Source organism: Pseudophryne corroboree, unplaced genomic scaffold (genome assembly GCF_028390025.1).
Source record: "Pseudophryne corroboree isolate aPseCor3 unplaced genomic scaffold, aPseCor3.hap2 scaffold_410, whole genome shotgun sequence".
Lineage (NCBI taxonomy): Eukaryota > Metazoa > Chordata > Amphibia > Anura > Myobatrachidae > Pseudophryne > Pseudophryne corroboree.
The window spans coordinates 259629-284144 of record NW_026970045.1 but is presented as its reverse complement, the minus strand read 5'-3'; the positions used below and the strand labels follow the sequence as shown (position 1 = coordinate 284144).

The following is a 24516-nucleotide window of genomic DNA, read 5'->3' as shown; positions in this document are numbered from 1 at the left end:
CGGTTTAAAGATCGAACAAGTGTGCTTTAATGTAAGCTCATTTGCATAGAAATTACAGTAAATGTCTGTTTCTTTTCAAACAGAACTTACTTGACCATACTAATTGCTTGAAAGATCAGGGAGCACATGGAAAAGAGTAAAAACCATGCTTATAGCAAGGGGAAGCCAGGTGAGAAATCTGCTTTCTTTCTTTCAAATTGGGTGCTCACTTTGAGCTGAATGAGGACTGCTGGCATGGCACTCAGGCGACAGGTGGAATCTTGGTCATGCTCTGATTTCTCTTCAGAACATACAAATCTTTCGCCTTTTACTAAAGATTTCCGTGAAAAGGAGCAAAACTGAGTTTTATCTCAATTTTTGCATGCCCCATCTTATTGGGGTTTCTTTTATCGGTTTAAAGATAGAACAAGTGTGCTTTAATGTAAGCTCATTTGCATAGAAATGACAGTAAATGTCTGTTTCTTTTCAAACAGAACTTTCTTGACCATACTAATTGCTTGAAAGATCTGGGAGCACATGGAAAAGAGTACAAACCATGCTTATAGCAAGGGGAAGCCTGGTGAGAGATCTGCTTTCTTTCTTTCAAATTGGGTGCTCACTTTGAGCTGAATGAGGACTGCTGGCATGGCTCTCAGGTGACAGGAGGAATCTTGGTCATGCTCTGGTTTCTCTTCAGAACGAACAAATCTTTCGCCTTTTACTAAAGATTTCCGTGGAGAGGAGCAAAACTGAGTTTTATCTCAATTTTTGCATGCCCCATCTTATTGAGGTTTCTTTTATTGGTTTAAAGATAGAACGAGTGTGCTTTAATGTAAGCTCATTTGCATAGAAATGACAGTAAATGTTTGTTTCTTTTCAAACAGAACTTTCTTGACCATGCTACTTGCTTGAAAGATCTGGGAGCACATGGAAAACAGTACAAACCATGCTTATAGCAAGGGGAAGCCAGGTGATAAATCTGCTTTCTTTCAAATTGGGCGCTCAGTTTGAGCTGAATGAGGACTGCAGGCTTGGCACTCAGGCGACAGGAGGAATCTTGGTCATGCTCTGGTTTCTCTTCTTAACGAACAAATCTTTCGCATTTTACTAAAGATTTCCGTGGAGAGGAGCAAAATTGAGTTTTATCGCAATTTTTGCATGCCCCATATTATTGGGGTTTCTTTTATCAGTTTAAAGATAGAACGAGTGTGCTTTCTTGGTAGCTTTAATGTAAGTTTATTTGCTTAACAATGACAGTAAATGCCTGTTTCTTTTCAAAAATAACTTTCTTGACCATGCTAATTGCTTGAAAGATCTGGGAGCACATGGCAAAGAGTACAAACCATGCTTATATCAAGGGGAAGCCTGGTGAGAAATCTGCTTTCTTTCTTTAAAATTGGGTGCTCACTTTGAGCTGAATGAGGACTGCTTGCTTGGCACTCAGGCGACAGGAGGAATCTTGGTCATGCTCTGGTTTCTCTTCTTAACGAACAAATCTTTCGCCTTTTACTAAAGATTTCCGTGGAGAGGAGCAAAATTGAGTTTTATCGCAATTTTTGCATGCTCCATATTATTGGGGTTTCTTTTATCAGTTTAAAGATAGAACGAGTGTGCTTTCTTGGTAGCTTTAATGTAAGTTTATTTGCATAACAATGACAGTAAATGCCTGTTTCTTTTCAAAAAGAACTTTCTTGACCATACTAATTGCTTGAAAGATCTGGGAGCACATGGCAAAGAGTACAAACCATGCTTATAGCAAGGGGAAGCCTGGTGAGAAATCTGCTTTCTTTCTTTCAAATTGGGTGCTCACTTTGAGCTGAATGAGGACTGCTGGCATGGCACTCAGGCGACAGGTGGAATCTTGGTCATGCTCTGGTTTCTTTTCAGAACGAACAAATCTTTCGCCTTTTACTAAAGATTTCCGTGGAGAGGAGCAAAACTGAGTTTTATCTCAATTTTTGCATGCACTATCTTATTGAGGTTTCTTTTATTGGTTTAAAGATAGAACGAGTGTGCTTTAATGTAAGCTCATTTGCATAAAAAATGACAGTAAATGTTTGTTTCTTTTCAAACAGAACTTTCTTGACCATGCTACTAGCTTGAAAGATCTGGGAGCACATGGCAAAGAGTACAAACCATGCTTATAGCAAGGGGAAGCCAGGTGAGAAATCTGCTTTCTTTCAAATTGGGCGCTCACTTTGAGCTGAATGAGGACTGCTGGCATGGCACTCAGGCGACAGGAGGAATCTTGGTCATGCTCTGGTTTCTCTTCAGAATGAACAAATCTTTCGCCTTTTACTAAAGATTTCCGTGGAGAGGAGCAAAACTGAGTTTTATCTCAATTTTTGCATGCCCTATATTACTGGGGTTTCTTTTATCAGTTTAAAGACAGAACGAGTGTGCTTTCTTGGTAGCTTTAATGTAAGTTTATTTGCATAACAATGACAGTAAATGCCTGTTTCTTTTCAAAAAGAACTTTCTTGACCATACTAATTGCTTGAAAGATCTGGGAGCACATGGAAAAGAGTACAAACCATGCTTATAGCAAGGGGAAGCCTGGTGAGAAATCTGCTTTCTTTCTTTCAAATTGGGTGCTCACTTTAAGCTGAATGAGGACTGCTGGCTTGGCGCTCAGGCGACAGGTGGAATCTTGGTCATGCTCTGGTTTCTCTTCAGAACGAATAAATCTTTCGCCTTTTACTAAAGATTTCAGTGGAGAAGAGCAAAACTGAGTTTTATCTCAATTTTTGCATGCCCCATCTTATTGGGGTTTCTTTTATCGGTTTAAAGATAGAACGAGTGTGCTTTAATGTAAGCTCATTTGCATAGAAATGACAGTAAATGTCTGTTTCTTTTAAAACAGAACTTTCTTGACCATACTAATCGCTTGAAAGATCTGGGAGCACATGGCAAAGAGTACAAACCATGCTTATAGCAAGGGGAAGCCTGGTGAGAAATCTGCTTTCTTTCTTTCAAATTGGGTGCTAACTTTGAGCTGAATGAGGACTGCTGGCATGGCACTCAGGCGACAGGTGGAATCTTGGTCATGCTCTGGTTTCTCTTCAGAACGAACAAATCTTTCGCCTTTTACTAAAGATTTCCGTGGAGAGGAGCAAAACTGAGTTTTATCTCAATTTTTGCATGCCCCATCTTATTGGGTTTTATTGTATCGGTTTAAAGATAGAACGAGTGTGCTTTAATGTAAGCTCATTTGCATAGAAATGACAGTAAATGTCTGATTCTATTAAAACAGAACTTTCTTAACCATACTAATCGCTTGAAAGATCTGGGAGCACATGGCAAAGAGTACAAACCATGCTTATAGCAAGGGGAAGCTTGGTGAGAAATCTGCTTTCTTTCTTTCAAATTGGGTGCTCACTTTGAGCTGAATAAGGACTGCTGGCATGGCACTCAGGCGACAGGTGGAATCTTTGTCATGCTCTGGTTTCTCTTCAGAACGAACAAATCTTTCACCTTTTACTAAAGATTTCTGTGGAGAGGAGCAAAACTGAGTTTTATCTCAATTTTTGCATGCCCCATCTTATTTGGGTTTCTTTTATCGGTTTAAAGATAGAACGAGTGTGCTTTAATGTAAGCTCATTTGCATAGAAATGACAGTAAATGTTTGTTTCTTTTCAAACAGAACTTTCTTGACCATGCTACTTGCTTGAAAGATCTGGGAGCACATGGAAAACAGTACAAACCATGCTTATAGCAAGGGGAAGCCAGGTGATAAATCTGCTTTCTTTCAAATTGGGCGCTCACTTTGAGCTGAATGAGGACTGCAGGCTTGGCACTCAGGCGACAGGAGGAATCTTGGTCATGCTCTGGTTTCTCTTCTTAACGAACAAATCTTTCGCTTTTTACTAAAGATTTCCGTGGAGAGGAGCAAAATTGAGTTTTATCGCAATTTTTGCATACCCCATATTATTGGGGTTTCTTTTATCAGTTTAAAGATAGAACGAGTGTGCTTTCTTGGTAGCTTTAATGTAAGTTTATTTGCTTAACAATGACAGTAAATGCCTGTTTCTTTTCAAAAAGAACTTTCTTGACCATACTAATTGCTTGAAAGATCTGGGAGCACATGGCAAAGAGTACAAACCATGCTTATATCAAGGGGAAGCCTGGTGAGAAATCTGCTTTCTTTCTTTAAAAATGGGTGCTCACTTTGAGCTGAATGATGACTGCTGGCTTGGCACTCAGGCGACAGGAGGAATCTTGGTCATGCTCTGGTTTCTCTTCTTAACGAACAAATCTTTCGCCTTTTACTAAAGATTTCCGTGGAGAGGAGCAAAATTGAGTTTTATCGCAATTTTTGCATGCCCCATATTATTGGGGTTTCTTTTATCAGTTTAAAGATAGAACGAGTGTGCTTTCTTGGTAGCTTTAATGTAAGTTTATTTGCATAACAATGACAGTAAATGCCTGTTTCTTTTCAAAAAGAACTTTCTTGACCATACTAATTGCTTGAAAGATCTGGGAGCACATGGCAAAGAGTACAAACCATGCTTATAGCAAGGGGAAGCCTGGTGAGAGATCTGCTTTCTTTCTTTCAAATTGGGTGCTCACTTTGAGCTGAATGAGGACTGCTGGCATGGCACTCAGGCGACAGGTGGAATCTTGGTCATGCTCTGGTTTCTCTTCAGAACGAACAAATCTTTCGCCTTTTACTAAAGATTTCCGTGGAGAGGAGCAAAACTGAGTTTTATCTCAATTTTTGCATGCCCCATCTTATTGGGTTTTATTTTATCGGTTTAAAGATAGAACGAGTGTGCTTTAATGTAAGCTCATTTGCATAGAAATGGCAGTAAATGTCTGTTTATTTTCAAACAGAACTTTCTTGAACATACTAATTGCTTGAAAGATCAGGGAGCACATGGAAAAGAGTACAAACCATGCTTATAGCAAGTGGAAGCCAGGTGAGAAATCTGCTTTCTTTCTTTCAAATTGGGTGCTCACTTTGAGCTGAATGAGGACTGCTGGCATGGCACTCAGGCGACAGGTGGAATCTTGGTCATGCTCTGATTTCTCTTCAGAACATACAAATCTTTCGCCTTTTACTAAAGATTTCCGTGAAAAGGAGCAAAACTGAGTTTCATCTCAATTTTTGCATGCCCCATCTTATTGGGGTTTCTTTTATCGGTTTAAAGATAGAACAAGTGTGCTTTAATGTAAGCTCATTTGCATAGAAATGACAGTAAATGTCTGTTTCTTTTCAAACAGAACTTTCTTGACCATACTAATTGCTTGAAAGATCTGGGAGCACATGGAAAAGAGTACAAACCATGCTTATAGCAAGGGGAAGCCTGGTGAGAGATCTGCTTTCTTTCTTTCAAATTGGGTGCTCACTTTGAGCTGAATGAGGACTGCTGGCATGGCTCTCAGGTGACAGGAGGAATCTTGGTCATGCTCTGGTTTCTCTTCAGAACGAACAAATCTTTCGCCTTTTACTAAAGATTTCCGTGGAGAGGAGCAAAACTGAGTTTTATCTCAATTTTTGCATGCCCCATCTTATTGAGGTTTCTTTTATTGGTTTAAAGATAGAACGAGTGTGCTTTAATGTAAGCTCATTTGCATAGAAATGACAGTAAATGTTTGTTTCTTTTCAAACAGAACTTTCTTGACCATGCTACTTGCTTGAAAGATCTGGGAGCACATGGAAAACAGTACAAACCATGCTTATAGCAAGGGGAAGCCAGGTGATAAATCTGCTTTCTTTCAAATTGGGCGCTCAGTTTGAGCTGAATGAGGACTGCAGGCTTGGCACTCAGGCGACAGGAGGAATCTTGGTCATGCTCTGGTTTCTCTTCTTAACGAACAAATCTTTCGCATTTTACTAAAGATTTCCGTGGAGAGGAGCAAAATTGAGTTTTATCGCAATTTTTGCATGCCCCATATTATTGGGGTTTCTTTTATCAGTTTAAAGATAGAACGAGTGTGCTTTCTTGGTAGCTTTAATGTAAGTTTATTTGCTTAACAATGACAGTAAATGCCTGTTTCTTTTCAAAAATAACTTTCTTGACCATGCTAATTGCTTGAAAGATCTGGGAGCACATGGCAAAGAGTACAAACCATGCTTATAGCAAGGGGAAGCCTGGTGAGAAATCTGCTTTCTTTCTTTAAAATTGGGTGCTCACTTTGAGCTGAATGAGGACTGCTTGCTTGGCACTCAGGCGACAGGAGGAATCTTGGTCATGCTCTGGTTTCTCTTCTTAACGAACAAATCTTTCGCCTTTTACTAAAGATTTCCGTGGAGAGGAGCAAAATTGAGTTTTATCGCAATTTTTGCATGCTCCATATTATTGGGGTTTCTTTTATCAGTTTAAAGATAGAACGAGTGTGCTTTCTTGGTAGCTTTAATGTAAGTTTATTTGCATAACAATGACAGTAAATGCCTGTTTCTTTTCAAAAAGAACTTTCTTGACCATACTAATTGCTTGAAAGATCTGGGAGCACATGGCAAAGAGTACAAACCATGCTTATAGCAAGGGGAAGCCTGGTGAGAGATCTGCTTTCTTTCTTTCAAATTGGGTGCTCACTTTGAGCTGAATGAGGACTGCTGGCATGGCACTCAGGCGACAGGTGGAATCTTGGTCATGCTCTGGTTTCTCTTCAGAACGAACAAATCTTTCGCCTTTTACTAAAGATTTCCGTGGAGAGGAGCAAAACTGAGTTTTATCTCAATTTTTGCATGCCCCATCTTATTGGGTTTTATTTTATCGGTTTAAAGATAGAACGAGTGTGCTTTAATGTAAGCTCATTTGCATAGAAATGGCAGTAAATGTCTGTTTATTTTCAAACAGAACTTTCTTGAACATACTAATTGCTTGAAAGATCAGGGAGCACATGGAAAAGAGTACAAACCATGCTTATAGCAAGTGGAAGCCAGGTGAGAAATCTGCTTTCTTTCTTTCAAATTGGGTGCTCACTTTGAGCTGAATGAGGACTGCTGGCATGGCACTCAGGCGACAGGTGGAATCTTGGTCATGCTCTGATTTCTCTTCAGAACATACAAATCTTTCGCCTTTTACTAAAGATTTCCGTGAAAAGGAGCAAAACTGAGTTTCATCTCAATTTTTGCATGCCCCATCTTATTGGGGTTTCTTTTATCGGTTTAAAGATAGAACAAGTGTGCTTTAATGTAAGCTCATTTGCATAGAAATGACAGTAAATGTCTGTTTCTTTTCAAACAGAACTTTCTTGACCATACTAATTGCTTGAAAGATCTGGGAGCACATGGAAAAGAGTACAAACCATGCTTATAGCAAGGGGAAGCCTGGTGAGAGATCTGCTTTCTTTCTTTCAAATTGGGTGCTCACTTTGAGCTGAATGAGGACTGCTGGCATGGCTCTCAGGTGACAGGAGGAATCTTGGTCATGCTCTGGTTTCTCTTCAGAACGAACAAATCTTTCGCCTTTTACTAAAGATTTCCGTGGAGAGGAGCAAAACTGAGTTTTATCTCAATTTTTGCATGCCCCATCTTATTGAGGTTTCTTTTATTGGTTTAAAGATAGAACGAGTGTGCTTTAATGTAAGCTCATTTGCATAGAAATGACAGTAAATGTTTGTTTCTTTTCAAACAGAACTTTCTTGACCATGCTACTTGCTTGAAAGATCTGGGAGCACATGGAAAACAGTACAAACCATGCTTATAGCAAGGGGAAGCCAGGTGATAAATCTGCTTTCTTTCAAATTGGGCGCTCAGTTTGAGCTGAATGAGGACTGCAGGCTTGGCACTCAGGCGACAGGAGGAATCTTGGTCATGCTCTGGTTTCTCTTCTTAACGAACAAATCTTTCGCATTTTACTAAAGATTTCCGTGGAGAGGAGCAAAATTGAGTTTTATCGCAATTTTTGCATGCCCCATATTATTGGGGTTTCTTTTATCAGTTTAAAGATAGAACGAGTGTGCTTTCTTGGTAGCTTTAATGTAAGTTTATTTGCTTAACAATGACAGTAAATGCCTGTTTCTTTTCAAAAATAACTTTCTTGACCATGCTAATTGCTTGAAAGATCTGGGAGCACATGGCAAAGAGTACAAACCATGCTTATATCAAGGGGAAGCCTGGTGAGAAATCTGCTTTCTTTCTTTAAAATTGGGTGCTCACTTTGAGCTGAATGAGGACTGCTTGCTTGGCACTCAGGCGACAGGAGGAATCTTGGTCATGCTCTGGTTTCTCTTCTTAACGAACAAATCTTTCGCCTTTTACTAAAGATTTCCGTGGAGAGGAGCAAAATTGAGTTTTATCGCAATTTTTGCATGCTCCATATTATTGGGGTTTCTTTTATCAGTTTAAAGATAGAACGAGTGTGCTTTCTTGGTAGCTTTAATGTAAGTTTATTTGCATAACAATGACAGTAAATGCCTGTTTCTTTTCAAAAAGAACTTTCTTGACCATACTAATTGCTTGAAAGATCTGGGAGCACATGGCAAAGAGTACAAACCATGCTTATAGCAAGGGGAAGCCTGGTGAGAAATCTGCTTTCTTTCTTTCAAATTGGGTGCTCACTTTGAGCTGAATGAGGACTGCTGGCATGGCACTCAGGCGACAGGTGGAATCTTGGTCATGCTCTGGTTTCTTTTCAGAACGAACAAATCTTTCGCCTTTTACTAAAGATTTCCGTGGAGAGGAGCAAAATTGAGTTTTATCGCAATTTTTGCATGCTCCATATTATTGGGGTTTCTTTTATCAGTTTAAAGACAGAACGAGTGTGCTTTCTTGGTAGCTTTAATGTAAGTTTATTTGCATAACAATGACAGTAAATGCCTGTTTCTTTTCAAAAAGAACTTTCTTGACCATACTAATTGCTTGAAAGATCTGGGAGCACATGGAAAAGAGTACAAACCATGCTTATAGCAAGGGGAAGCCTGGTGAGAAATCTGCTTTCTTTCTTTCAAATTGGGTGCTCACTTTAAGCTGAATGAGGACTGCTGGCTTGGCGCTCAGGCGACAGGTGGAATCTTGGTCATGCTCTGGTTTCTCTTCAGAACGAATAAATCTTTCGCCTTTTACTAAAGATTTCAGTGGAGAAGAGCAAAACTGAGTTTTATCTCAATTTTTGCATGCCCCATCTTATTGGGGTTTCTTTTATCGGTTTAAAGATAGAACGAGTGTGCTTTAATGTAAGCTCATTTGCATAGAAATGACAGTAAATGTCTGTTTCTTTTAAAACAGAACTTTCTTGACCATACTAATCGCTTGAAAGATCTGGGAGCACATGGCAAAGAGTACAAACCATGCTTATAGCAAGGGGAAGCCTGGTGAGAAATCTGCTTTCTTTCTTTCAAATTGGGTGCTAACTTTGAGCTGAATGAGGACTGCTGGCATGGCACTCAGGCGACAGGTGGAATCTTGGTCATGCTCTGGTTTCTCTTCAGAACGAACAAATCTTTCGCCTTTTACTAAAGATTTCCGTGGAGAGGAGCAAAACTGAGTTTTATCTCAATTTTTGCATGCCCCATCTTATTGAGGTTTCTTTTATTGGTTTAAAGATAGAACGAGTGTGCTTTAATGTAAGCTCATTTGCATAGAAATGACAGCAAATGTTTGTTTCTTTTCAAACAGAACTTTCTTGACCATGCTACTTGCTTGAAAGATCTGGGAGCACATGGAAAACAGTACAAACTATGCTTATAGCAAGGGGAAGCCAGGTGAGAAATCTGCTTTCTTTCAAATTGGGCGCTCACTTTGAGCTGAATGAGGACTGCTGGCTTGGCACTCAGGCGACAGGAGGAATCTTGGTCATGCTTTGGTTTCTCTTCTTAATGAATAAATCTTTCGCCTTTTACTAAAGATTTCCGTGGAGAGGAGCAAAACTGAGTTTTATCTCAATTTTTGCATACCCCATATTATTGGGGTTTCTTTTATCAGTTTAAAGACAGAATGAGTGTGCTTTCTTGGTAGCTTTAATGTAAGTTTATTTGCATAACAATGACAGTAAATTCCTGTTTCTTTTCAAACAGAACTTTCTTGACCATACTAATTACTTGAAAGATCTGGGAGCTCATGGAATAGAGTACAAACCATGCTTATAGCAAGGGGAAGCCTGGTTAGAAATCTGCTTTCTTTCAAATTGGGTGCTCACTTTAAGCTGAATGAGGACAGCTGGCTTGGCACTCAGGCGACAGGTGGAATCTTGGTCATGCTCTGGTTTCTCTTCAGAATGAACAAATCTTTCGCCTTTTATTAAAGATTCCATGGAGAGGAGCAAAACTGAGTTTTATCTCAATTTTTGCATGCCCCATCTTATTGGGGTTTCTTTTATCGGTTTAAAGATAGAACGAGTGTGCTTTAATGTAAGCTCATTTGCATAGAAATGACAGTAAATGTCTGTTTCTTTTCAAACAGAACTTTCTTGACCATACTAATTGCTTGAAAGATCAGGGAGCACATGGAAAAGAGTACAAACCATGCTTATAGCAAGGGGAAGCCAGGTGAGAAATCTGCTTTCTTTCTTTCAAATTGGGTGCTCACTTTGAGCTGAATGAGGACTGCTGGCATGGCACTCAGGCGACAGTTGGAATCTTGGTCATGCTCTGGTTTCTCTTCAGAACGAACAAATCTTTCGCCTTTTACTAAAGATTTCCGTGGAGAGGAGCAAAACTGAGTTTTATCTCAATTTTTGCATGCCCCATCTTATTGGGGTTTCTTTTATCGGTTTAAAGATAGAACAAGTGTGCTTTAATGTAAGCTCATTTGCATAGAAATGACAGTAAATGTCTGTTTCTTTTCAAACAGAACTTACTTGACCATACTAATTGCTTGAAAGATCAGGGAGCACATGGAAAAGAGTACAAACCATGCTTATAGCAAGGGGAAGCCAGGTGAGAAATCTGCTTTCTTTCTTTCAAATTGGGTGCTCACTTTGAGCTGAATGAGGACTGCTGGCATGGCACTCAGGCGACAGGTGGAATCTAGGTCATGCTCTGGTTTCTCTTCAGAACATACAAATCTTTCGCCTTTTACTAAAGATTTCCGTGAAAAGGAGCAAAACTGAGTTTTATCTCAATTTTTGCATGCCCAATCTTATTGGGGTTTCTTTTATCGGTTTAAAGATAGAACAAGTGTGCTTTAATGTAAGCTCATTTGCATAGAAATGACAGTAAATGTCTGTTTCTTTTCAAACAGAACTTTCTTGACCATACTAATTGCTTGAAAGATCTGGGAGCACATGGCAAAGAGTACAAACCATGCTTATAGCAAGGGGAAGCCTGGTGAGAGATCTGCTTTCTTTCTTTCAAATTGGGTGCTTACTTTGAGCTGAATGAGGACTGCTGGCATGGCTCTCAGGTGACAGGTGGAATCTTGGTCATGCTCTGGTTTCTCTTCAGAACGAATAAATATTTCGCCTTTTACTAAAGATTTCCGTGGAGAGGAGCAAAACTGAGTATCTCAATTTTTGCATGCCCCATCTTATTGGGGTTTCTTTTATCGGTTTAAAGATAGAACGAGTGTGCTTTAATGTAAGCTCATTTGCATAGAAATGACAGCAAATGTTTGTTTCTTTTCAAACAGAACTTTCTTGACCATGCTACTTGCTTGAAAGATCAGGGAGCACATGGAAAAGAGTACAAACCATGCTTATAGCAAGGGGAAGCCTGGTGAGAAATCTGCTTTCTTTCTTTCAAATTGGGTGCTCACTTTAAGCTGAATGAGGACTGCTGGCATGGCACTCAGGCGACAGGAGGAATTTTGGTCATGCTCTGGTTTCTCTTCAGAACGAACAAATCTTTCGCCTTTTATTAAAGATTTCCGTGGAGAGGAGCAAAACTGAGTTTTATCTCAATTTTTGCATGCCCTATATTACTGGGGTTTCTTTTATCAATTTAAAGACAGAACGAGTGTGCTTTCTTGGTAGCTTTAATGTAAGTTTATTTGCATAACAATGACAGTAAATGCCTGTTTCTTTTCAAAAAGAACTTTCTTGACCATACTAATTGCTTGAAAGATCTGGGAGCACATGGAAAAGAGTACAAACCATGCTTATAGCAAGGGGAAGCCTGGTGAGAAATCTGCTTTCTTTCTTTCAAATTGGGTGCTCACTTTAAGCTGAATGAGGACTGCTGGCTTGGCGCTCAGGCGACAGGTGGAATCTTGGTCATGCTCTGGTTTCTCTTCAGAACGAATAAATCTTTCGCCTTTTACTAAAGATTTCAGTGGAGAAGAGCAAAACTGAGTTTTATCTCAATTTTTGCATGCCCCATCTTATTGAGGTTTCTTTTATTGGTTTAAAGATAGAACGAGTGTGCTTTAATGTAAGCTCATTTGCATAGAAATGACAGCAAATGTTTGTTTCTTTTCAAACAGAACTTTCTTGACCATGCTACTTGCTTGAAAGATCAGGGAGCACATGGAAAAGAGTACAAACCATGCTTATAGCAAGGGGAAGCCTGGTGAGAAATCTGCTTTCTTTCTTTCAAATTGGGTGCTCACTTTAAGCTGAATGAGGACTGCTGGCTTGGCACTCAGGCAACAGGTGGAATCTTGGTCATGCTCTGGTTTCTCTTCAGAACGAATTAATATTTCGCCTTTTACTAAAGATTTCCGTGGAGAGGAGCAAAACTGAGTATCTCAATTTTTGCATGCCCCATCTTATTGGGGTTTCTTTTATCGGTGCAAAGATAGAACGAGTGTGCTTTAATGTAAGCTCATTTGCATAGAAATGACAGCAAATGTTTGTTTCTTTTCAAACAGAACTTTCTTGACCATGCTACTTGCTTGAAAGATCAGGGAGCACATGGAAAAGAGTACAAACCATGCTTATAGCAAGGGGAAGCCTGGTGAGAAATCTGCTTTCTTTCTTTCAAATTGGGTGCTCACTTTAAGCTGAATGAGGACTGCTGGCATGGCACTCAGGCGACAGGAGGCATCTTGGTCATGCTCTGGTTTCTCTTCAGAACGAACAAATCTTTCGCCTTTTATTAAAGATTTCCGTGGAGAGGAGCAAAACTGAGTTTTATCTCAATTTTTGCATGCCCTATATTACTGGGGTTTCTTTTATCAGTTTAAAGACAGAACAAGTGTGCTTTCTTGGTAGCTTTAATGTAAGTTTATTTGCATAACAATGACAGTAAATGCCTGTTTCTTTTCAAAAAGAACTTTCTTGACCATACTAATTGCTTGAAAGATCTGGGAGCACATGGAAAAGAGTACAAACCATGCTTATAGCAAGGGGAAGCCTGGTGAGAAATCTGCTTTCTTTCTTTCAAATTGGGTGCTCACTTTAAGCTAAATGAGGACTGCTGGCTTGGCGCTCAGGCGACAGGTGGAATCTTGGTCATGCTCTGGTTTCTCTTCAGAACGAATAAATCTTTCGCCTTTTACTAAAGATTTCAGTGGAGAAGAGCAAAACTGAGTTTTATCTAAATTTTTGCATGCCCCATCTTATTGGGGTTTCTTTTATCGGTTTAAAGATAGAACGAGTGTGCTTTAATGTAAGCTCATTTGCATAGAAATGACAGTAAATGTCTGTTTCTTTTAAAACAGAACTTTCTTGACCATACTAATCGCTTGAAAGATCTGGGAGCACATGGCAAAGAGTACAAACCATGCTTATAGCAAGGGGAAGCCTGGTGAGAAATCTGCTTTCTTTCTTTCAAATTGGGTGCTAACTTTGAGCTGAATGAGGACTGCTGGCATGGCACTCAGGCGACAGGTGGAATCTTGGTCATGCTCTGGTTTCTCTTCAGAACGAACAAATCTTTTGCCTTTTACTAAAGATTTCCGTGGAGAGGAGCAAAACTGAGTTTTATCTCAATTTTTGCATGCCCCATCTTATTGAGGTTTCTTTTATTGGTTTAAAGATAGAACGAGTGTGCTTTAATGTAAGCTCATTTGCATAGAAATGACAGCAAATGTTTGTTTATTTTCAAACAGAACTTTCTTGACCATGCTACTTGCTTGAAAGATCTGGGAGCACATGGAAAACAGTACAAACCATGCTTATAGCAAGGGGAAGCCAGGTGAGAAATCTGCTTTCTTTCAAATTGGGCGCTCACTTTGAGCTGAATGAGGACTGCTGGCTTGGCACTCAGGCGACCGGAGGAATCTTGGTCATGCTCTGGTTTCTCTTCTTAACGAATAAATCTTTCGCCTTTTACTAAAGATTTCCGTGGAGAGGAGCAAAATTGAGTTTTATCGCAATTTTTGCATGCCCCATATTATTGGGGTTTCTTTTATCAGTTTAAAGATAGAACGAGTGTGCTTTCTTGGTAGCTTTAATGTAAGTTTATTTGCATAACAATGACAGTAAATGCCTGTTTCTTTTCAAAAAGAACTTTCTTGACCATACTAATTGCTTGAAAGATCTGGAAGCACATGGCAAAGAGTACAAACCATGCTTATAGCAAGGGGAAGCCTGGTGAGAAATCTGCTTTCTTTCTTTCAAATTGGGTGCTCACTTTGAGCTGAATGAGGACTGCTGGCATGGCACTCAGGCGACAGGTGGAATCTTGGTCATGCTCTGGTTTCTTTTCAGAACGAACAAATCTTTCGCCTTTTACTAAAGATTTCCGTGGAGAGGAGCAAAACTGAGTTTTATCTCAATTTTTGCATGCACTATCTTATTGAGGTTTCTTTTATTGGTTTAAAGATAGAACGAGTGTGCTTTAATGTAAGCTCATTTGCATAAAAAATGACAGTAAATGTTTGTTTCTTTTCAAACAGAACTTTCTTGACCATGCTACTAGCTTGAAAGATCTGGGAGCACATGGCAAAGAGTACAAACCATGCTTATAGCAAGGGGAAGCCAGGTGAGAAATCTGCTTTCTTTCAAATTGGGCGCTCACTTTGAGCTGAATGAGGACTGCTGGCATGGCACTCAGGCGACAGGAGGAATCTTGGTCATGCTCTGGTTTCTCTTCAGAACGAACAAATCTTTCGCCTTTTACTAAAGATTTCCGTGGAGAGGAGCAAAACTGAGTTTTATCTCAATTTTTGCATGCCCTATATTACTGGGGTTTCTTTTATCAGTTTAAAGACAGAACGAGTGTGCTTTCTTGGTAGCTTTAATGTAAGTTTATTTGCATAACAATGACAGTAAATGCCTGTTTCTTTTCAAAAAGAACTTTCTTGACCATACTAATTGCTTGAAAGATCTGGGAGCACATGGAAAAGAGTACAAACCATGCTTATAGCAAGGGGAAGCCTGGTGAGAAATCTGCTTTCTTTCTTTCAAATTGGGTGCTCACTTTAAGCTGAATGAGGACTGCTGGCTTGGCGCTCAGGCGACAGGTGGAATCTTGGTCATGCTCTGGTTTCTCTTCAGAACGAATAAATCTTTCGCCTTTTACTAAAGATTTCAGTGGAGAAGAGCAAAACTGAGTTTTATCTCAATTTTTGCATGCCCCATCTTATTGGGGTTTCTTTTATCGGTTTAAAGATAGAACGAGTGTGCTTTAATGTAAGCTCATTTGCATAGAAATGACAGTAAATGTCTGTTTCTTTTAAAACAGAACTTTCTTGACCATACTAATCGCTTGAAAGATCTGGGAGCACATGGCAAAGAGTACAAACCATGCTTATAGCAAGGGGAAGCCTGGTGAGAAATCTGCTTTCTTTCTTTCAAATTGGGTGCTAACTTTGAGCTGAATGAGGACTGCTGGCATGGCACTCAGGCGACAGGTGGAATCTTGGTCATGCTCTGGTTTCTCTTCAGAACGAACAAATCTTTCGCCTTTTACTAAAGATTTCCGTGGAGAGGAGCAAAACTGAGTTTTATCTCAATTTTTGCATGCCCCATCTTATTGAGGTTTCTTTTATTGGTTTAAAGATAGAACGAGTGTGCTTTAATGTAAGCTCATTTGCATAGAAATGACAGCAAATGTTTGTTTCTTTTCAAACAGAACTTTCTTGACCATGCTACTTGCTTGAAAGATCTGGGAGCACATGGAAAACAGTACAAACTATGCTTATAGCAAGGGGAAGCCAGGTGAGAAATCTGCTTTCTTTCAAATTGGGCGCTCACTTTGAGCTGAATGAGGACTGCTGGCTTGGCACTCAGGCGACAGGAGGAATCTTGGTCATGCTTTGGTTTCTCTTCTTAATGAATAAATCTTTCGCCTTTTACTAAAGATTTCCGTGGAGAGGAGCAAAACTGAGTTTTATCTCAATTTTTGCATACCCCATATTATTGGGGTTTCTTTTATCAGTTTAAAGACAGAATGAGTGTGCTTTCTTGGTAGCTTTAATGTAAGTTTATTTGCATAACAATGACAGTAAATTCCTGTTTCTTTTCAAACAGAACTTTCTTGACCATACTAATTGCTTGAAAGATCAGGGAGCACATGGAAAAGAGTACAAACCATGCTTATAGCAAGGTGAAGCCAGGTGAGAAATCTGCTTTCTTTCTTTCAAATTGGGTGCTCACTTTAAGCTGAATGAGGACAGCTGGCTTGGCACTCAGGCGACAGTTGGAATCTTGGTCATGCTCTGGTTTCTCTTCAGAATGAACAAATCTTTCGCCTTTTACTAAAGATTTCCGTGGAGAGGAGCAAAACTGAGTTTTATCTCAATTTTTGCATGCCCCATCTTATTGGGGTTTCTTTTATCGGTTTAAAGATAGAACAAGTGTGCTTTAATGTAAGCTCATTTGCATAGAAATGACAGTAAATGTCTGTTTCTTTTCAAACAGAACTTACTTGACCATACTAATTGCTTGAAAGATCAGGGAGCACATGGAAAAGAGTACAAACCATGCTTATAGCAAGGGGAAGCCAGGTGAGAAATCTGCTTTCTTTCTTTCAAATTGGGTGCTCACTTTGAGCTGAATGAGGACTGCTGGCATGGCACTCAGGCGACAGGTGGAATCTAGGTCATGCTCTGGTTTCTCTTCAGAACATACAAATCTTTCGCCTTTTACTAAAGATTTCCGTGAAAAGGAGCAAAACTGAGTTTTATCTCAATTTTTGCATGCCCAATCTTATTGGGGTTTCTTTTATCGGTTTAAAGATAGAACAAGTGTGCTTTAATGTAAGCTCATTTGCATAGAAATGACAGTAAATGTCTGTTTCTTTTCAAACAGAACTTTCTTGACCATACTAATTGCTTGAAAGATCTGGGAGCACATGGCAAAGAGTACAAACCATGCTTATAGCAAGGGGAAGCCTGGTGAGAGATCTGCTTTCTTTCTTTCAAATTGGGTGCTTACTTTGAGCTGAATGAGGACTGCTGGCATGGCTCTCAGGTGACAGGTGGAATCTTGGTCATGCTCTGGTTTCTCTTCAGAACGAATAAATATTTCGCCTTTTACTAAAGATTTCCGTGGAGAGGAGCAAAACTGAGTATCTCAATTTTTGCATGCCCCATCTTATTGGGGTTTCTTTTATCGGTTTAAAGATAGAACGAGTGTGCTTTAATGTAAGCTCATTTGCATAGAAATGACAGCAAATGTTTGTTTCTTTTCAAACAGAACTTTCTTGACCATGCTACTTGCTTGAAAGATCAGGGAGCACATGGAAAAGAGTACAAACCATGCTTATAGCAAGGGGAAGCCTGGTGAGAAATCTGCTTTCTTTCTTTCAAATTGGGTGCTCACTTTAAGCTGAATGAGGACTGCTGGCATGGCACTCAGGCGACAGGAGGAATTTTGGTCATGCTCTGGTTTCTCTTCAGAACGAACAAATCTTTCGCCTTTTATTAAAGATTTCCGTGGAGAGGAGCAAAACTGAGTTTTATCTCAATTTTTGCATGCCCTATATTACTGGGGTTTCTTTTATCAATTTAAAGACAGAACGAGTGTGCTTTCTTGGTAGCTTTAATGTAAGTTTATTTGCATAACAATGACAGTAAATGCCTGTTTCTTTTCAAAAAGAACTTTCTTGACCATACTAATTGCTTGAAAGATCTGGGAGCACATGGAAAAGAGTACAAACCATGCTTATAGCAAGGGGAAGCCTGGTGAGAAATCTGCTTTCTTTCTTTCAAATTGGGTGCTCACTTTAAGCTGAATGAGGACTGCTGGCTTGGCGCTCAGGCGACAGGTGGAATCTTGGTCATGCTCTGGTTTCTCTTCAGAACGAATAAATCTTTCGCCTTTTACTAAAGATTTCAGTGGAGAAGAGCAAAACTGAGTTTTATCTCAATTTTTGCATGCCCCATCTTATTGAGGTTTCTTTTATTGGTTTAAAGATAGAAAGAGTGTGCTTTAATGTAAGCTCATTTGCATAGAAATGACAGCAAATGTTTGTTTCTTTTCAAACAGAACTTTCTTGACCATGCTACTTGCTTGAAAGATCAGGGAGCACATGGAAAAGAGTACAAACCATGCTTATAGCAAGGGGAAGCCTGGTGAGAAATCTGCTTTCTTTCTTTCAAATTGGGTGCTCACTTTAAGCTGAATGAGGACTGCTGGCTTGGCACTCAGGCAACAGGTGGAATCTTGGTCATGCTCTGGTTTCTCTTCAGAACGAATTAATATTTCGCCTTTTACTAAAGATTTCCGTGGAGAGGAGCAAAACTGAGTATCTCAATTTTTGCATGCCCCATCTTATTGGGGTTTCTTTTATCGGTGCAAAGATAGAACGAGTGTGCTTTAATGTAAGCTCATTTGCATAGAAATGACAGCAAATGTTTGTTTCTTTTCAAACAGAACTTTCTTGACCATGCTACTTGCTTGAAAGATCAGGGAGCACATGGAAAAGAGTACAAACCATGCTTATAGCAAGGGGAAGCCTGGTGAGAAATCTGCTTTCTTTCTTTCAAATTGGGTGCTCACTTTAAGCTGAATGAGGACTGCTGGCATGGCACTCAGGCGACAGGAGGCATCTTGGTCATGCTCTGGTTTCTCTTCAGAACGAACAAATCTTTCGCCTTTTATTAAAGATTTCCGTGGAGAGGAGCAAAACTGAGTTTTATCTCAATTTTTGCATGCCCTATATTACTGGGGTTTCTTTTATCAGTTTAAAGACAGAACAAGTGTGCTTTCTTGGTAGCTTTAATGTAAGTTTATTTGCATAACAATGACAGTAAATGCCTGTTTCTTTTCAAAAAGAACTTTCTTGACCATACTAATTGCTTGAAAGATCTGGGAGCACATGGAAAAGAGTACAAACCATGCTTATAGCAAGGGGAAGCCTGGTGAGAAATCTGCTTTCTTTCTTTCAAATTGGGTGCTCACTTTAAGCTAAATGAGGACTGCTGGCTTGGCGCTCAGGCGACAGGTGGAATCTTGGTCATGCTCTGGTTTCTCTTCAGAACGAATAAATCTTTCGCCTTTTACTAAAGATTTCAGTGGAGAAGAGCAAAACTGAGTTTTATCTAAATTTTTGCATGCCCCATCTTATTGGGGTTTCTTTTATCGGTTTAAAGATAGAACGAGTGTGCTTTAATGTAAGCTCATTTGCATAGAAATGACAGTAAATGTCTGTTTCTTTTAAAACAGAACTTTCTTGACCATACTAATCGCTTGAAAGATCTGGGAGCACATGGCAAAGAGTACAAACCATGCTTATAGCAAGGGGAAGCCTGGTGAGAAATCTGCTTTCTTTCTTTCAAATTGGGTGCTAACTTTGAGCTGAATGAGGACTGCTGGCATGGCACTCAGGCGACAGGTGGAATCTTGGTCATGCTCTGGTTTCTCTTCAGAACGAACAAATCTTTCGCCTTTTACTAAAGATTTCCGTGGAGAGGAGCAAAACTGAGTTTTATCTCAATTTTTGCATGCCCCATCTTATTGAGGTTTCTTTTATTGGTTTAAAGATAGAACGAGTGTGCTTTAATGTAAGCTCATTTGCATAGAAATGACAGCAAATGTTTGTTTATTTTCAAACAGAACTTTCTTGACCATGCTACTTGCTTGAAAGATCTGGGAGCACATGGAAAACAGTACAAACCATGCTTATAGCAAGGGGAAGCCAGGTGAGAAATCTGCTTTCTTTCAAATTGGGCGCTCACTTTGAGCTGAATGAGGACTGCTGGCTTGGCACTCAGGCGACCGGAGGAATCTTGGTCATGCTCTGGTTTCTCTTCTTAACGAATAAATCTTTCGCCTTTTACTAAAGATTTCCGTGGAGAGGAGCAAAATTGAGTTTTATCGCAATTTTTGCATGCCCCATATTATTGGGGTTTCTTTTATCAGTTTAAAGATAGAACGAGTGTGCTTTCTTGGTAGCTTTAATGTAAGTTTATTTGCATAACAATGACAGTAAATGCCTGTTTCTTTTCAAAAAGAATTTTCTTGACCATACTAATTGCTTGAAAGATCTGGAAGCACATGGCAAAGAGTACAAACCATGCTTATAGCAAGGGGAAGCCTGGTGAGAAATCTGCTTTCTTTCTTTCAAATTGGGTGCTCACTTTGAGCTGAATGAGGACTGCTGGCATGGCACTCAGGCGACAGGTGGAATCTTGGTCATGCTCTGGTTTCTCTTCAGAACGAACAAATCTTTCGCCTTTTACTAAAGATTTCCGTGGAGAGGAGCAAAACTGAGTTTTATCTCAATTTTTGCATGCCCCATCTTATTGGGTTTTATTTTATCGGTTTAAAGATGGAACGAGTGTGCTTTAATGTAAGCTCATTTGCATAGAAATGACAGTAAATGTCTGTTTATTTTCAAACAGAACTTTCTTGAACATACTAATTGCTTGAAAGATCTGGGAGCACATGGAAAAGAGTACAAACCATGCTTATAGCAAGGGGAAGCCTGGTGAGAAATCTGCTTTCTTTCTTTCAAATTGGGTGCTCACTTTAAGCTGAATGAGGACTGCTGGCTTGGCACTCAGGCAACAGGTGGAATCTTGGTCATGCTCTGGTTTCTCTTCAGAACTAGCAAATCTTTCGCCTTTTATTAAAGATTTCTGTGGAGAGGAGCAAAACTGAGTTTTATCTCAATTTTTGCATACCCCATATTATTGGGGTTTCTTTTATCAGTTTAAAGACAGAATGAGTGTGCTTTCTTGGTAGCTTTAATGTAAGTTTATTTGCATAACAATGACAGTAAATTCCTGTTTCTTTTCAAACAGAACTTTCTTGACCATACTAATTACTTGAAAGATCTGGGAGCACATGGAATAGAGTACAAACCATGCTTATAGGAAGTGGAAGCCAGGTGAGAAATCTGCTTTCTTTCTTTCAAATTGGGTGCTCACTTTGAGCTGAATGAGGACTGCTGGCATGGCACTCAGGTGACAGGTGGAATCTTGGTCATGCTCTGGTTTCTCTTCAGAACGAATAAATCTTTCGCCTTTTATTAAAGATTTCTGTGGAGAGGAGCAAAACTGAGTTTTATCTCAATTTTTGCATGCCCCATCTTATTGGGGTTTCTTTTATCGGTTTAAAGATAGAACGAGTGTGCTTTAATGTAAGCTCATTTGCATAGAAATTACAGTAAATGTCTGTTTCTTTTAAAACAGAACTTTCTTGACCATGCTACTTGCTTGAAAGATCAGGGAGCACATGGAAAAGAGTACAAACCATGCTTATAGCAAGGGGAAGCCAGGTGAGAAATCTGCTTTCTTTCTTTCAAATTGGGTGCTCACTTTAAGCTGAATGAGGACTGCTGGCTTGGCACTCAGGCAACAGGTGGAATCTTGGTCATGCTCTGGTTTCTCTTCAGAACGAATAAATATTTCGCCTTTTACTAAAGATTTCCGTGGAGAGGAGCAAAACTGAGTTTTATCTCAATTTTTGCATGCCCCATCTTATTGAGGTTTCTTTTATTGGTTTAAAGATAGAACGAGTGTGCTTTAATGTAAGCTCATTTGCATAGAAATGACAGCAAATGTTTGTTTCTTTTCAAACAGAACTTTCTTGACCATGCTACTTGCTTGAAAGATCTGGGAGCACATGGAAAACAGTACAAACTATGCTTATAGCAAGGGGAAGCCAGGTGAGAAATCTGCTTTCTTTCAAATTGGGCGCTCACTTTGAGCTGAATGAGGACTGCTGGCTTGGCACTCAGGCGACAGGAGGAATCTTGGTCATGCTTTGGTTTCTCTTCTTAATGAATAAATCTTTCGCCTTTTACTAAAGATTTCCGTGGAGAGGAGCAAAACTGAGTTTTATCTCAATTTTTGCATACCCCATATTATTGGGGTTTCTTTTATCAGTTTAAAGACAGAATGAGTGTGCTTTCTTGGTAGCTTTAATGTAAGTTTATTTGCATAACAATGACAGTAAATTCCTGTTTCTTTTCAAACAGAACTTTCTTGACCATACTAATTACTTGAAAGATCTGGGAGCTCATGGAATAGAGTACAAACCATGCTTATAGCAAGGGGAAGCCTGGTTAGAAATCTGCTTTCTTTCAAATTGGGTGCTCACTTTAAGCTGAATGAGGACAGCTGGCTTGGCACTCAGGCGACAGGTGGAATCTTGGTCATGCTCTGGTTTCTCTTCAGAATGAACAAATCTTTCGCCTTTTATTAAAGATTCCATGGAGAGGAGCAAAACTGAGTTTTATCTCAATTTTTGCATGCCCCATCTTATTGGGGTTTCTTTTATCGGTTTAAAGATAGAACGAGTGTGCTTTAATGTAAGCTCATTTGCATAGAAATGACAGTAAATGTCTGTTTCTTTTCAAACAGAACTTTCTTGACCATACTAATTGCTTGAAAGATCAGGGAGCACATGGAAAAGAGTACAAACCATGCTTATAGCAAGGGGAAGCCAGGTGAGAAATCTGCTTTCTTTCTTTCAAATTGGGTGCTCACTTTGAGCTGAATGAGGACTGCTGGCATGGCACTCAGGCGACAGTTGGAATCTTGGTCATGCTCTGGTTTCTCTTCAGAACGAACAAATCTTTCGCCTTTTACTAAAGATTTCCGTGGAGAGGAGCAAAACTGAGTTTTATCTCAATTTTTGCATGCCCCATCTTATTGGGGTTTCTTTTATCGGTTTAAGGATAGAACAAGTGTGCTTTAATGTAAGCTCATTTGCATAGAAATGACAGTAAATGTCTGTTTCTTTTCAAACAGAACTTACTTGACCATACTAATTGCTTGAAAGATCAGGGAGCACATGGAAAAGAGTACAAACCATGCTTATAGCAAGGGGAAGCCAGGTGAGAAATCTGCTTTCTTTCTTTCAAATTGGGTGCTCACTTTGAGCTGAATGAGGACTGCTGGCATGGCACTCAGGCGACAGGAGGAATTTTGGTCATGCTCTGGTTTCTCTTCAGAACGAACAAATCTTTCGCCTTTTACTAAAGATTTCCGTGGAGAGGAGCAAAACTGAGTTTTATCTCAATTTTTGCATGCCCTATATTACTGGGGTTTCTTTTATCAGTTTAAAGACAGAACGAGTGTGCTTTCTTGGTAGCTTTAATGTAAGTTTATTTGCATAACAATGACAGTAAATGCCTGTTTCTTTTCAAAAAGAACTTTCTTGACCATACTAATTGCTTGAAAGATCTGGGAGCACATGGAAAAGAGTACAAACCATGCTTATAGCAAGGGGAAGCCTGGTGAGAAATCTGCTTTCTTTCTTTCAAATTGGGTGCTCACTTTAAGCTGAATGAGGACTGCTGGCTTGGCGCTCAGGCGACAGGTGGAATCTTGGTCATGCTCTGGTTTCTCTTCAGAACGAATAAATCTTTCGCCTTTTACTAAAGATTTCAGTGGAGAAGAGCAAAACTGAGTTTTATCTCAATTTTTGCATGCCCCATCTTATTGGGGTTTCTTTTATCGGTTTAAAGATAGAACGAGTGTGCTTTAATGTAAGCTCATTTGCATAGAAATGACAGTAAATGTCTGTTTCTTTTAAAACAGAACTTTCTTGACCATACTAATCGCTTGAAAGATCTGGGAGCACATGGCAAAGAGTACAAACCATGCTTATAGCAAGGGGAAGCCTGGTGAGAAATCTGCTTTCTTTCTTTCAAATTGGGTGCTCACTTTAAGCTGAATGAGGACTGCTGGCTTGGCGCTCAGGCGACAGGTGGAATCTTGGTCATGCTCTGGTTTCTCTTCAGAACGAACAAATCTTTCGCCTTTTACTAAAGATTTCCGTGGAGAGGAGCAAAACTGAGTTTTATCTCAATTTTTGCATGCCCCATCTTATTGAGGTTTCTTTTATTGGTTTAAAGATAGAACGAGTGTGCTTTAATGTAAGCTCATTTGCATAGAAATGACAGCAAATGTTTGTTTCTTTTCAAACAGAACTTTCTTGACCATGCTACTTGCTTGAAAGATCTGGGAGCACATGGAAAACAGTACAAACTATGCTTATAGCAAGGGGAAGCCAGGTGAGAAATCTGCTTTCTTTCAAATTGGGCGCTCACTTTGAGCTGAATGAGGACTGCTGGCTTGGCACTCAGGCGACAGGAGGAATCTTGGTCATGCTTTGGTTTCTCTTCTTAATGAATAAATCTTTCGCCTTTTACTAAAGATTTCCGTGGAGAGGAGCAAAACTGAGTTTTATCTCAATTTTTGCATACCCCATATTATTGGGGTTTCTTTTATCAGTTTAAAGACAGAATGAGTGTGCTTTCTTGGTAGCTTTAATGTAAGTTTATTTGCATAACAATGACAGTAAATTCCTGTTTCTTTTCAAACAGAACTTTCTTGACCATACTAATTGCTTGAAAGATCAGGGAGCACAT

General features: G+C 39.5%; 62 non-coding genes across 62 annotated transcripts; all 62 read left to right on the top strand.

Annotated features, from left to right (window-relative positions):
* The first annotated feature begins 266 nt into the window (after window positions 1-266).
* On the top strand, window positions 267-382 carry LOC135025048 (U5 spliceosomal RNA). Its single transcript, XR_010221855.1, has one exon. It is a non-coding gene; the product is annotated as a U5 spliceosomal RNA (small nuclear RNA).
* Window positions 383-656: 274 nt separating this feature from the next.
* LOC135024680 (U5 spliceosomal RNA) lies at window positions 657-772 on the top strand. The gene has a single exon (XR_010221493.1). It is a non-coding gene; the product is annotated as a U5 spliceosomal RNA (small nuclear RNA).
* A 270-nt stretch (window positions 773-1042) lies between these two features.
* Window positions 1043-1158, top strand: LOC135024874 (U5 spliceosomal RNA). The gene has a single exon (XR_010221685.1). It is a non-coding gene; the product is annotated as a U5 spliceosomal RNA (small nuclear RNA).
* A 286-nt stretch (window positions 1159-1444) lies between these two features.
* Window positions 1445-1560, top strand: LOC135024764 (U5 spliceosomal RNA). Its single transcript, XR_010221577.1, has one exon. It is a non-coding gene; the product is annotated as a U5 spliceosomal RNA (small nuclear RNA).
* Window positions 1561-1846: 286 nt separating this feature from the next.
* Window positions 1847-1962, top strand: LOC135025018 (U5 spliceosomal RNA). Its single transcript, XR_010221825.1, has one exon. It is a non-coding gene; the product is annotated as a U5 spliceosomal RNA (small nuclear RNA).
* A 271-nt stretch (window positions 1963-2233) lies between these two features.
* On the top strand, window positions 2234-2349 carry LOC135024729 (U5 spliceosomal RNA). Its single transcript, XR_010221543.1, has one exon. It is a non-coding gene; the product is annotated as a U5 spliceosomal RNA (small nuclear RNA).
* A 286-nt stretch (window positions 2350-2635) lies between these two features.
* Window positions 2636-2751, top strand: LOC135024994 (U5 spliceosomal RNA). The gene has a single exon (XR_010221801.1). It is a non-coding gene; the product is annotated as a U5 spliceosomal RNA (small nuclear RNA).
* A 274-nt stretch (window positions 2752-3025) lies between these two features.
* Window positions 3026-3141, top strand: LOC135024653 (U5 spliceosomal RNA). The gene has a single exon (XR_010221467.1). It is a non-coding gene; the product is annotated as a U5 spliceosomal RNA (small nuclear RNA).
* Window positions 3142-3415: 274 nt separating this feature from the next.
* LOC135025084 (U5 spliceosomal RNA) lies at window positions 3416-3531 on the top strand. Its single transcript, XR_010221890.1, has one exon. It is a non-coding gene; the product is annotated as a U5 spliceosomal RNA (small nuclear RNA).
* A 270-nt stretch (window positions 3532-3801) lies between these two features.
* On the top strand, window positions 3802-3917 carry LOC135024788 (U5 spliceosomal RNA). The gene has a single exon (XR_010221601.1). It is a non-coding gene; the product is annotated as a U5 spliceosomal RNA (small nuclear RNA).
* A 286-nt stretch (window positions 3918-4203) lies between these two features.
* On the top strand, window positions 4204-4319 carry LOC135024656 (U5 spliceosomal RNA). Its single transcript, XR_010221470.1, has one exon. It is a non-coding gene; the product is annotated as a U5 spliceosomal RNA (small nuclear RNA).
* Window positions 4320-4605: 286 nt separating this feature from the next.
* Window positions 4606-4721, top strand: LOC135024652 (U5 spliceosomal RNA). Its single transcript, XR_010221466.1, has one exon. It is a non-coding gene; the product is annotated as a U5 spliceosomal RNA (small nuclear RNA).
* A 274-nt stretch (window positions 4722-4995) lies between these two features.
* Window positions 4996-5111, top strand: LOC135024370 (U5 spliceosomal RNA). Its single transcript, XR_010221196.1, has one exon. It is a non-coding gene; the product is annotated as a U5 spliceosomal RNA (small nuclear RNA).
* A 274-nt stretch (window positions 5112-5385) lies between these two features.
* Window positions 5386-5501, top strand: LOC135024679 (U5 spliceosomal RNA). The gene has a single exon (XR_010221492.1). It is a non-coding gene; the product is annotated as a U5 spliceosomal RNA (small nuclear RNA).
* A 270-nt stretch (window positions 5502-5771) lies between these two features.
* On the top strand, window positions 5772-5887 carry LOC135024873 (U5 spliceosomal RNA). The gene has a single exon (XR_010221684.1). It is a non-coding gene; the product is annotated as a U5 spliceosomal RNA (small nuclear RNA).
* Window positions 5888-6173: 286 nt separating this feature from the next.
* LOC135024763 (U5 spliceosomal RNA) lies at window positions 6174-6289 on the top strand. The gene has a single exon (XR_010221576.1). It is a non-coding gene; the product is annotated as a U5 spliceosomal RNA (small nuclear RNA).
* Window positions 6290-6575: 286 nt separating this feature from the next.
* LOC135024651 (U5 spliceosomal RNA) lies at window positions 6576-6691 on the top strand. The gene has a single exon (XR_010221465.1). It is a non-coding gene; the product is annotated as a U5 spliceosomal RNA (small nuclear RNA).
* Window positions 6692-6965: 274 nt separating this feature from the next.
* On the top strand, window positions 6966-7081 carry LOC135024369 (U5 spliceosomal RNA). The gene has a single exon (XR_010221195.1). It is a non-coding gene; the product is annotated as a U5 spliceosomal RNA (small nuclear RNA).
* Window positions 7082-7355: 274 nt separating this feature from the next.
* Window positions 7356-7471, top strand: LOC135024678 (U5 spliceosomal RNA). The gene has a single exon (XR_010221491.1). It is a non-coding gene; the product is annotated as a U5 spliceosomal RNA (small nuclear RNA).
* Window positions 7472-7741: 270 nt separating this feature from the next.
* On the top strand, window positions 7742-7857 carry LOC135024872 (U5 spliceosomal RNA). The gene has a single exon (XR_010221683.1). It is a non-coding gene; the product is annotated as a U5 spliceosomal RNA (small nuclear RNA).
* Window positions 7858-8143: 286 nt separating this feature from the next.
* LOC135024762 (U5 spliceosomal RNA) lies at window positions 8144-8259 on the top strand. The gene has a single exon (XR_010221575.1). It is a non-coding gene; the product is annotated as a U5 spliceosomal RNA (small nuclear RNA).
* A 286-nt stretch (window positions 8260-8545) lies between these two features.
* LOC135024722 (U5 spliceosomal RNA) lies at window positions 8546-8661 on the top strand. The gene has a single exon (XR_010221536.1). It is a non-coding gene; the product is annotated as a U5 spliceosomal RNA (small nuclear RNA).
* Window positions 8662-8947: 286 nt separating this feature from the next.
* LOC135024993 (U5 spliceosomal RNA) lies at window positions 8948-9063 on the top strand. The gene has a single exon (XR_010221800.1). It is a non-coding gene; the product is annotated as a U5 spliceosomal RNA (small nuclear RNA).
* Window positions 9064-9337: 274 nt separating this feature from the next.
* LOC135024677 (U5 spliceosomal RNA) lies at window positions 9338-9453 on the top strand. The gene has a single exon (XR_010221490.1). It is a non-coding gene; the product is annotated as a U5 spliceosomal RNA (small nuclear RNA).
* A 270-nt stretch (window positions 9454-9723) lies between these two features.
* Window positions 9724-9839, top strand: LOC135024778 (U5 spliceosomal RNA). Its single transcript, XR_010221591.1, has one exon. It is a non-coding gene; the product is annotated as a U5 spliceosomal RNA (small nuclear RNA).
* Window positions 9840-10121: 282 nt separating this feature from the next.
* Window positions 10122-10236, top strand: LOC135024563 (U5 spliceosomal RNA). The gene has a single exon (XR_010221382.1). It is a non-coding gene; the product is annotated as a U5 spliceosomal RNA (small nuclear RNA).
* A 274-nt stretch (window positions 10237-10510) lies between these two features.
* LOC135024637 (U5 spliceosomal RNA) lies at window positions 10511-10626 on the top strand. Its single transcript, XR_010221451.1, has one exon. It is a non-coding gene; the product is annotated as a U5 spliceosomal RNA (small nuclear RNA).
* Window positions 10627-10900: 274 nt separating this feature from the next.
* Window positions 10901-11016, top strand: LOC135025024 (U5 spliceosomal RNA). Its single transcript, XR_010221831.1, has one exon. It is a non-coding gene; the product is annotated as a U5 spliceosomal RNA (small nuclear RNA).
* Window positions 11017-11290: 274 nt separating this feature from the next.
* LOC135024411 (U5 spliceosomal RNA) lies at window positions 11291-11403 on the top strand. Its single transcript, XR_010221235.1, has one exon. It is a non-coding gene; the product is annotated as a U5 spliceosomal RNA (small nuclear RNA).
* A 274-nt stretch (window positions 11404-11677) lies between these two features.
* LOC135024832 (U5 spliceosomal RNA) lies at window positions 11678-11793 on the top strand. The gene has a single exon (XR_010221644.1). It is a non-coding gene; the product is annotated as a U5 spliceosomal RNA (small nuclear RNA).
* Window positions 11794-12079: 286 nt separating this feature from the next.
* Window positions 12080-12195, top strand: LOC135024434 (U5 spliceosomal RNA). The gene has a single exon (XR_010221257.1). It is a non-coding gene; the product is annotated as a U5 spliceosomal RNA (small nuclear RNA).
* A 274-nt stretch (window positions 12196-12469) lies between these two features.
* On the top strand, window positions 12470-12582 carry LOC135024520 (U5 spliceosomal RNA). Its single transcript, XR_010221338.1, has one exon. It is a non-coding gene; the product is annotated as a U5 spliceosomal RNA (small nuclear RNA).
* A 274-nt stretch (window positions 12583-12856) lies between these two features.
* LOC135024831 (U5 spliceosomal RNA) lies at window positions 12857-12972 on the top strand. Its single transcript, XR_010221643.1, has one exon. It is a non-coding gene; the product is annotated as a U5 spliceosomal RNA (small nuclear RNA).
* Window positions 12973-13258: 286 nt separating this feature from the next.
* Window positions 13259-13374, top strand: LOC135025005 (U5 spliceosomal RNA). Its single transcript, XR_010221812.1, has one exon. It is a non-coding gene; the product is annotated as a U5 spliceosomal RNA (small nuclear RNA).
* Window positions 13375-13648: 274 nt separating this feature from the next.
* On the top strand, window positions 13649-13764 carry LOC135024681 (U5 spliceosomal RNA). Its single transcript, XR_010221494.1, has one exon. It is a non-coding gene; the product is annotated as a U5 spliceosomal RNA (small nuclear RNA).
* A 270-nt stretch (window positions 13765-14034) lies between these two features.
* LOC135024691 (U5 spliceosomal RNA) lies at window positions 14035-14150 on the top strand. Its single transcript, XR_010221505.1, has one exon. It is a non-coding gene; the product is annotated as a U5 spliceosomal RNA (small nuclear RNA).
* Window positions 14151-14436: 286 nt separating this feature from the next.
* LOC135025017 (U5 spliceosomal RNA) lies at window positions 14437-14552 on the top strand. The gene has a single exon (XR_010221824.1). It is a non-coding gene; the product is annotated as a U5 spliceosomal RNA (small nuclear RNA).
* A 271-nt stretch (window positions 14553-14823) lies between these two features.
* LOC135024612 (U5 spliceosomal RNA) lies at window positions 14824-14939 on the top strand. The gene has a single exon (XR_010221426.1). It is a non-coding gene; the product is annotated as a U5 spliceosomal RNA (small nuclear RNA).
* A 286-nt stretch (window positions 14940-15225) lies between these two features.
* LOC135024992 (U5 spliceosomal RNA) lies at window positions 15226-15341 on the top strand. The gene has a single exon (XR_010221799.1). It is a non-coding gene; the product is annotated as a U5 spliceosomal RNA (small nuclear RNA).
* Window positions 15342-15615: 274 nt separating this feature from the next.
* LOC135024676 (U5 spliceosomal RNA) lies at window positions 15616-15731 on the top strand. Its single transcript, XR_010221489.1, has one exon. It is a non-coding gene; the product is annotated as a U5 spliceosomal RNA (small nuclear RNA).
* A 270-nt stretch (window positions 15732-16001) lies between these two features.
* On the top strand, window positions 16002-16117 carry LOC135024777 (U5 spliceosomal RNA). The gene has a single exon (XR_010221590.1). It is a non-coding gene; the product is annotated as a U5 spliceosomal RNA (small nuclear RNA).
* Window positions 16118-16403: 286 nt separating this feature from the next.
* On the top strand, window positions 16404-16519 carry LOC135024521 (U5 spliceosomal RNA). The gene has a single exon (XR_010221339.1). It is a non-coding gene; the product is annotated as a U5 spliceosomal RNA (small nuclear RNA).
* A 274-nt stretch (window positions 16520-16793) lies between these two features.
* On the top strand, window positions 16794-16909 carry LOC135025022 (U5 spliceosomal RNA). Its single transcript, XR_010221829.1, has one exon. It is a non-coding gene; the product is annotated as a U5 spliceosomal RNA (small nuclear RNA).
* A 274-nt stretch (window positions 16910-17183) lies between these two features.
* Window positions 17184-17296, top strand: LOC135024410 (U5 spliceosomal RNA). The gene has a single exon (XR_010221234.1). It is a non-coding gene; the product is annotated as a U5 spliceosomal RNA (small nuclear RNA).
* A 274-nt stretch (window positions 17297-17570) lies between these two features.
* LOC135024829 (U5 spliceosomal RNA) lies at window positions 17571-17686 on the top strand. Its single transcript, XR_010221641.1, has one exon. It is a non-coding gene; the product is annotated as a U5 spliceosomal RNA (small nuclear RNA).
* A 286-nt stretch (window positions 17687-17972) lies between these two features.
* On the top strand, window positions 17973-18088 carry LOC135024433 (U5 spliceosomal RNA). Its single transcript, XR_010221256.1, has one exon. It is a non-coding gene; the product is annotated as a U5 spliceosomal RNA (small nuclear RNA).
* A 274-nt stretch (window positions 18089-18362) lies between these two features.
* Window positions 18363-18475, top strand: LOC135024519 (U5 spliceosomal RNA). Its single transcript, XR_010221337.1, has one exon. It is a non-coding gene; the product is annotated as a U5 spliceosomal RNA (small nuclear RNA).
* Window positions 18476-18749: 274 nt separating this feature from the next.
* LOC135024828 (U5 spliceosomal RNA) lies at window positions 18750-18865 on the top strand. The gene has a single exon (XR_010221640.1). It is a non-coding gene; the product is annotated as a U5 spliceosomal RNA (small nuclear RNA).
* A 286-nt stretch (window positions 18866-19151) lies between these two features.
* LOC135025004 (U5 spliceosomal RNA) lies at window positions 19152-19267 on the top strand. Its single transcript, XR_010221811.1, has one exon. It is a non-coding gene; the product is annotated as a U5 spliceosomal RNA (small nuclear RNA).
* Window positions 19268-19541: 274 nt separating this feature from the next.
* Window positions 19542-19657, top strand: LOC135024675 (U5 spliceosomal RNA). The gene has a single exon (XR_010221488.1). It is a non-coding gene; the product is annotated as a U5 spliceosomal RNA (small nuclear RNA).
* Window positions 19658-19927: 270 nt separating this feature from the next.
* On the top strand, window positions 19928-20043 carry LOC135024690 (U5 spliceosomal RNA). The gene has a single exon (XR_010221504.1). It is a non-coding gene; the product is annotated as a U5 spliceosomal RNA (small nuclear RNA).
* Window positions 20044-20329: 286 nt separating this feature from the next.
* On the top strand, window positions 20330-20445 carry LOC135024650 (U5 spliceosomal RNA). The gene has a single exon (XR_010221464.1). It is a non-coding gene; the product is annotated as a U5 spliceosomal RNA (small nuclear RNA).
* A 274-nt stretch (window positions 20446-20719) lies between these two features.
* LOC135024471 (U5 spliceosomal RNA) lies at window positions 20720-20835 on the top strand. The gene has a single exon (XR_010221292.1). It is a non-coding gene; the product is annotated as a U5 spliceosomal RNA (small nuclear RNA).
* Window positions 20836-21121: 286 nt separating this feature from the next.
* On the top strand, window positions 21122-21237 carry LOC135024945 (U5 spliceosomal RNA). The gene has a single exon (XR_010221755.1). It is a non-coding gene; the product is annotated as a U5 spliceosomal RNA (small nuclear RNA).
* A 274-nt stretch (window positions 21238-21511) lies between these two features.
* LOC135024957 (U5 spliceosomal RNA) lies at window positions 21512-21627 on the top strand. The gene has a single exon (XR_010221766.1). It is a non-coding gene; the product is annotated as a U5 spliceosomal RNA (small nuclear RNA).
* Window positions 21628-21897: 270 nt separating this feature from the next.
* On the top strand, window positions 21898-22013 carry LOC135024776 (U5 spliceosomal RNA). The gene has a single exon (XR_010221589.1). It is a non-coding gene; the product is annotated as a U5 spliceosomal RNA (small nuclear RNA).
* A 282-nt stretch (window positions 22014-22295) lies between these two features.
* Window positions 22296-22410, top strand: LOC135024562 (U5 spliceosomal RNA). The gene has a single exon (XR_010221381.1). It is a non-coding gene; the product is annotated as a U5 spliceosomal RNA (small nuclear RNA).
* A 274-nt stretch (window positions 22411-22684) lies between these two features.
* LOC135024626 (U5 spliceosomal RNA) lies at window positions 22685-22800 on the top strand. The gene has a single exon (XR_010221439.1). It is a non-coding gene; the product is annotated as a U5 spliceosomal RNA (small nuclear RNA).
* Window positions 22801-23074: 274 nt separating this feature from the next.
* LOC135024611 (U5 spliceosomal RNA) lies at window positions 23075-23190 on the top strand. Its single transcript, XR_010221425.1, has one exon. It is a non-coding gene; the product is annotated as a U5 spliceosomal RNA (small nuclear RNA).
* Window positions 23191-23476: 286 nt separating this feature from the next.
* Window positions 23477-23592, top strand: LOC135024991 (U5 spliceosomal RNA). Its single transcript, XR_010221798.1, has one exon. It is a non-coding gene; the product is annotated as a U5 spliceosomal RNA (small nuclear RNA).
* Window positions 23593-23866: 274 nt separating this feature from the next.
* On the top strand, window positions 23867-23982 carry LOC135024674 (U5 spliceosomal RNA). Its single transcript, XR_010221487.1, has one exon. It is a non-coding gene; the product is annotated as a U5 spliceosomal RNA (small nuclear RNA).
* A 270-nt stretch (window positions 23983-24252) lies between these two features.
* LOC135024775 (U5 spliceosomal RNA) lies at window positions 24253-24368 on the top strand. Its single transcript, XR_010221588.1, has one exon. It is a non-coding gene; the product is annotated as a U5 spliceosomal RNA (small nuclear RNA).
* Window positions 24369-24516: the final 148 nt, after the last annotated feature.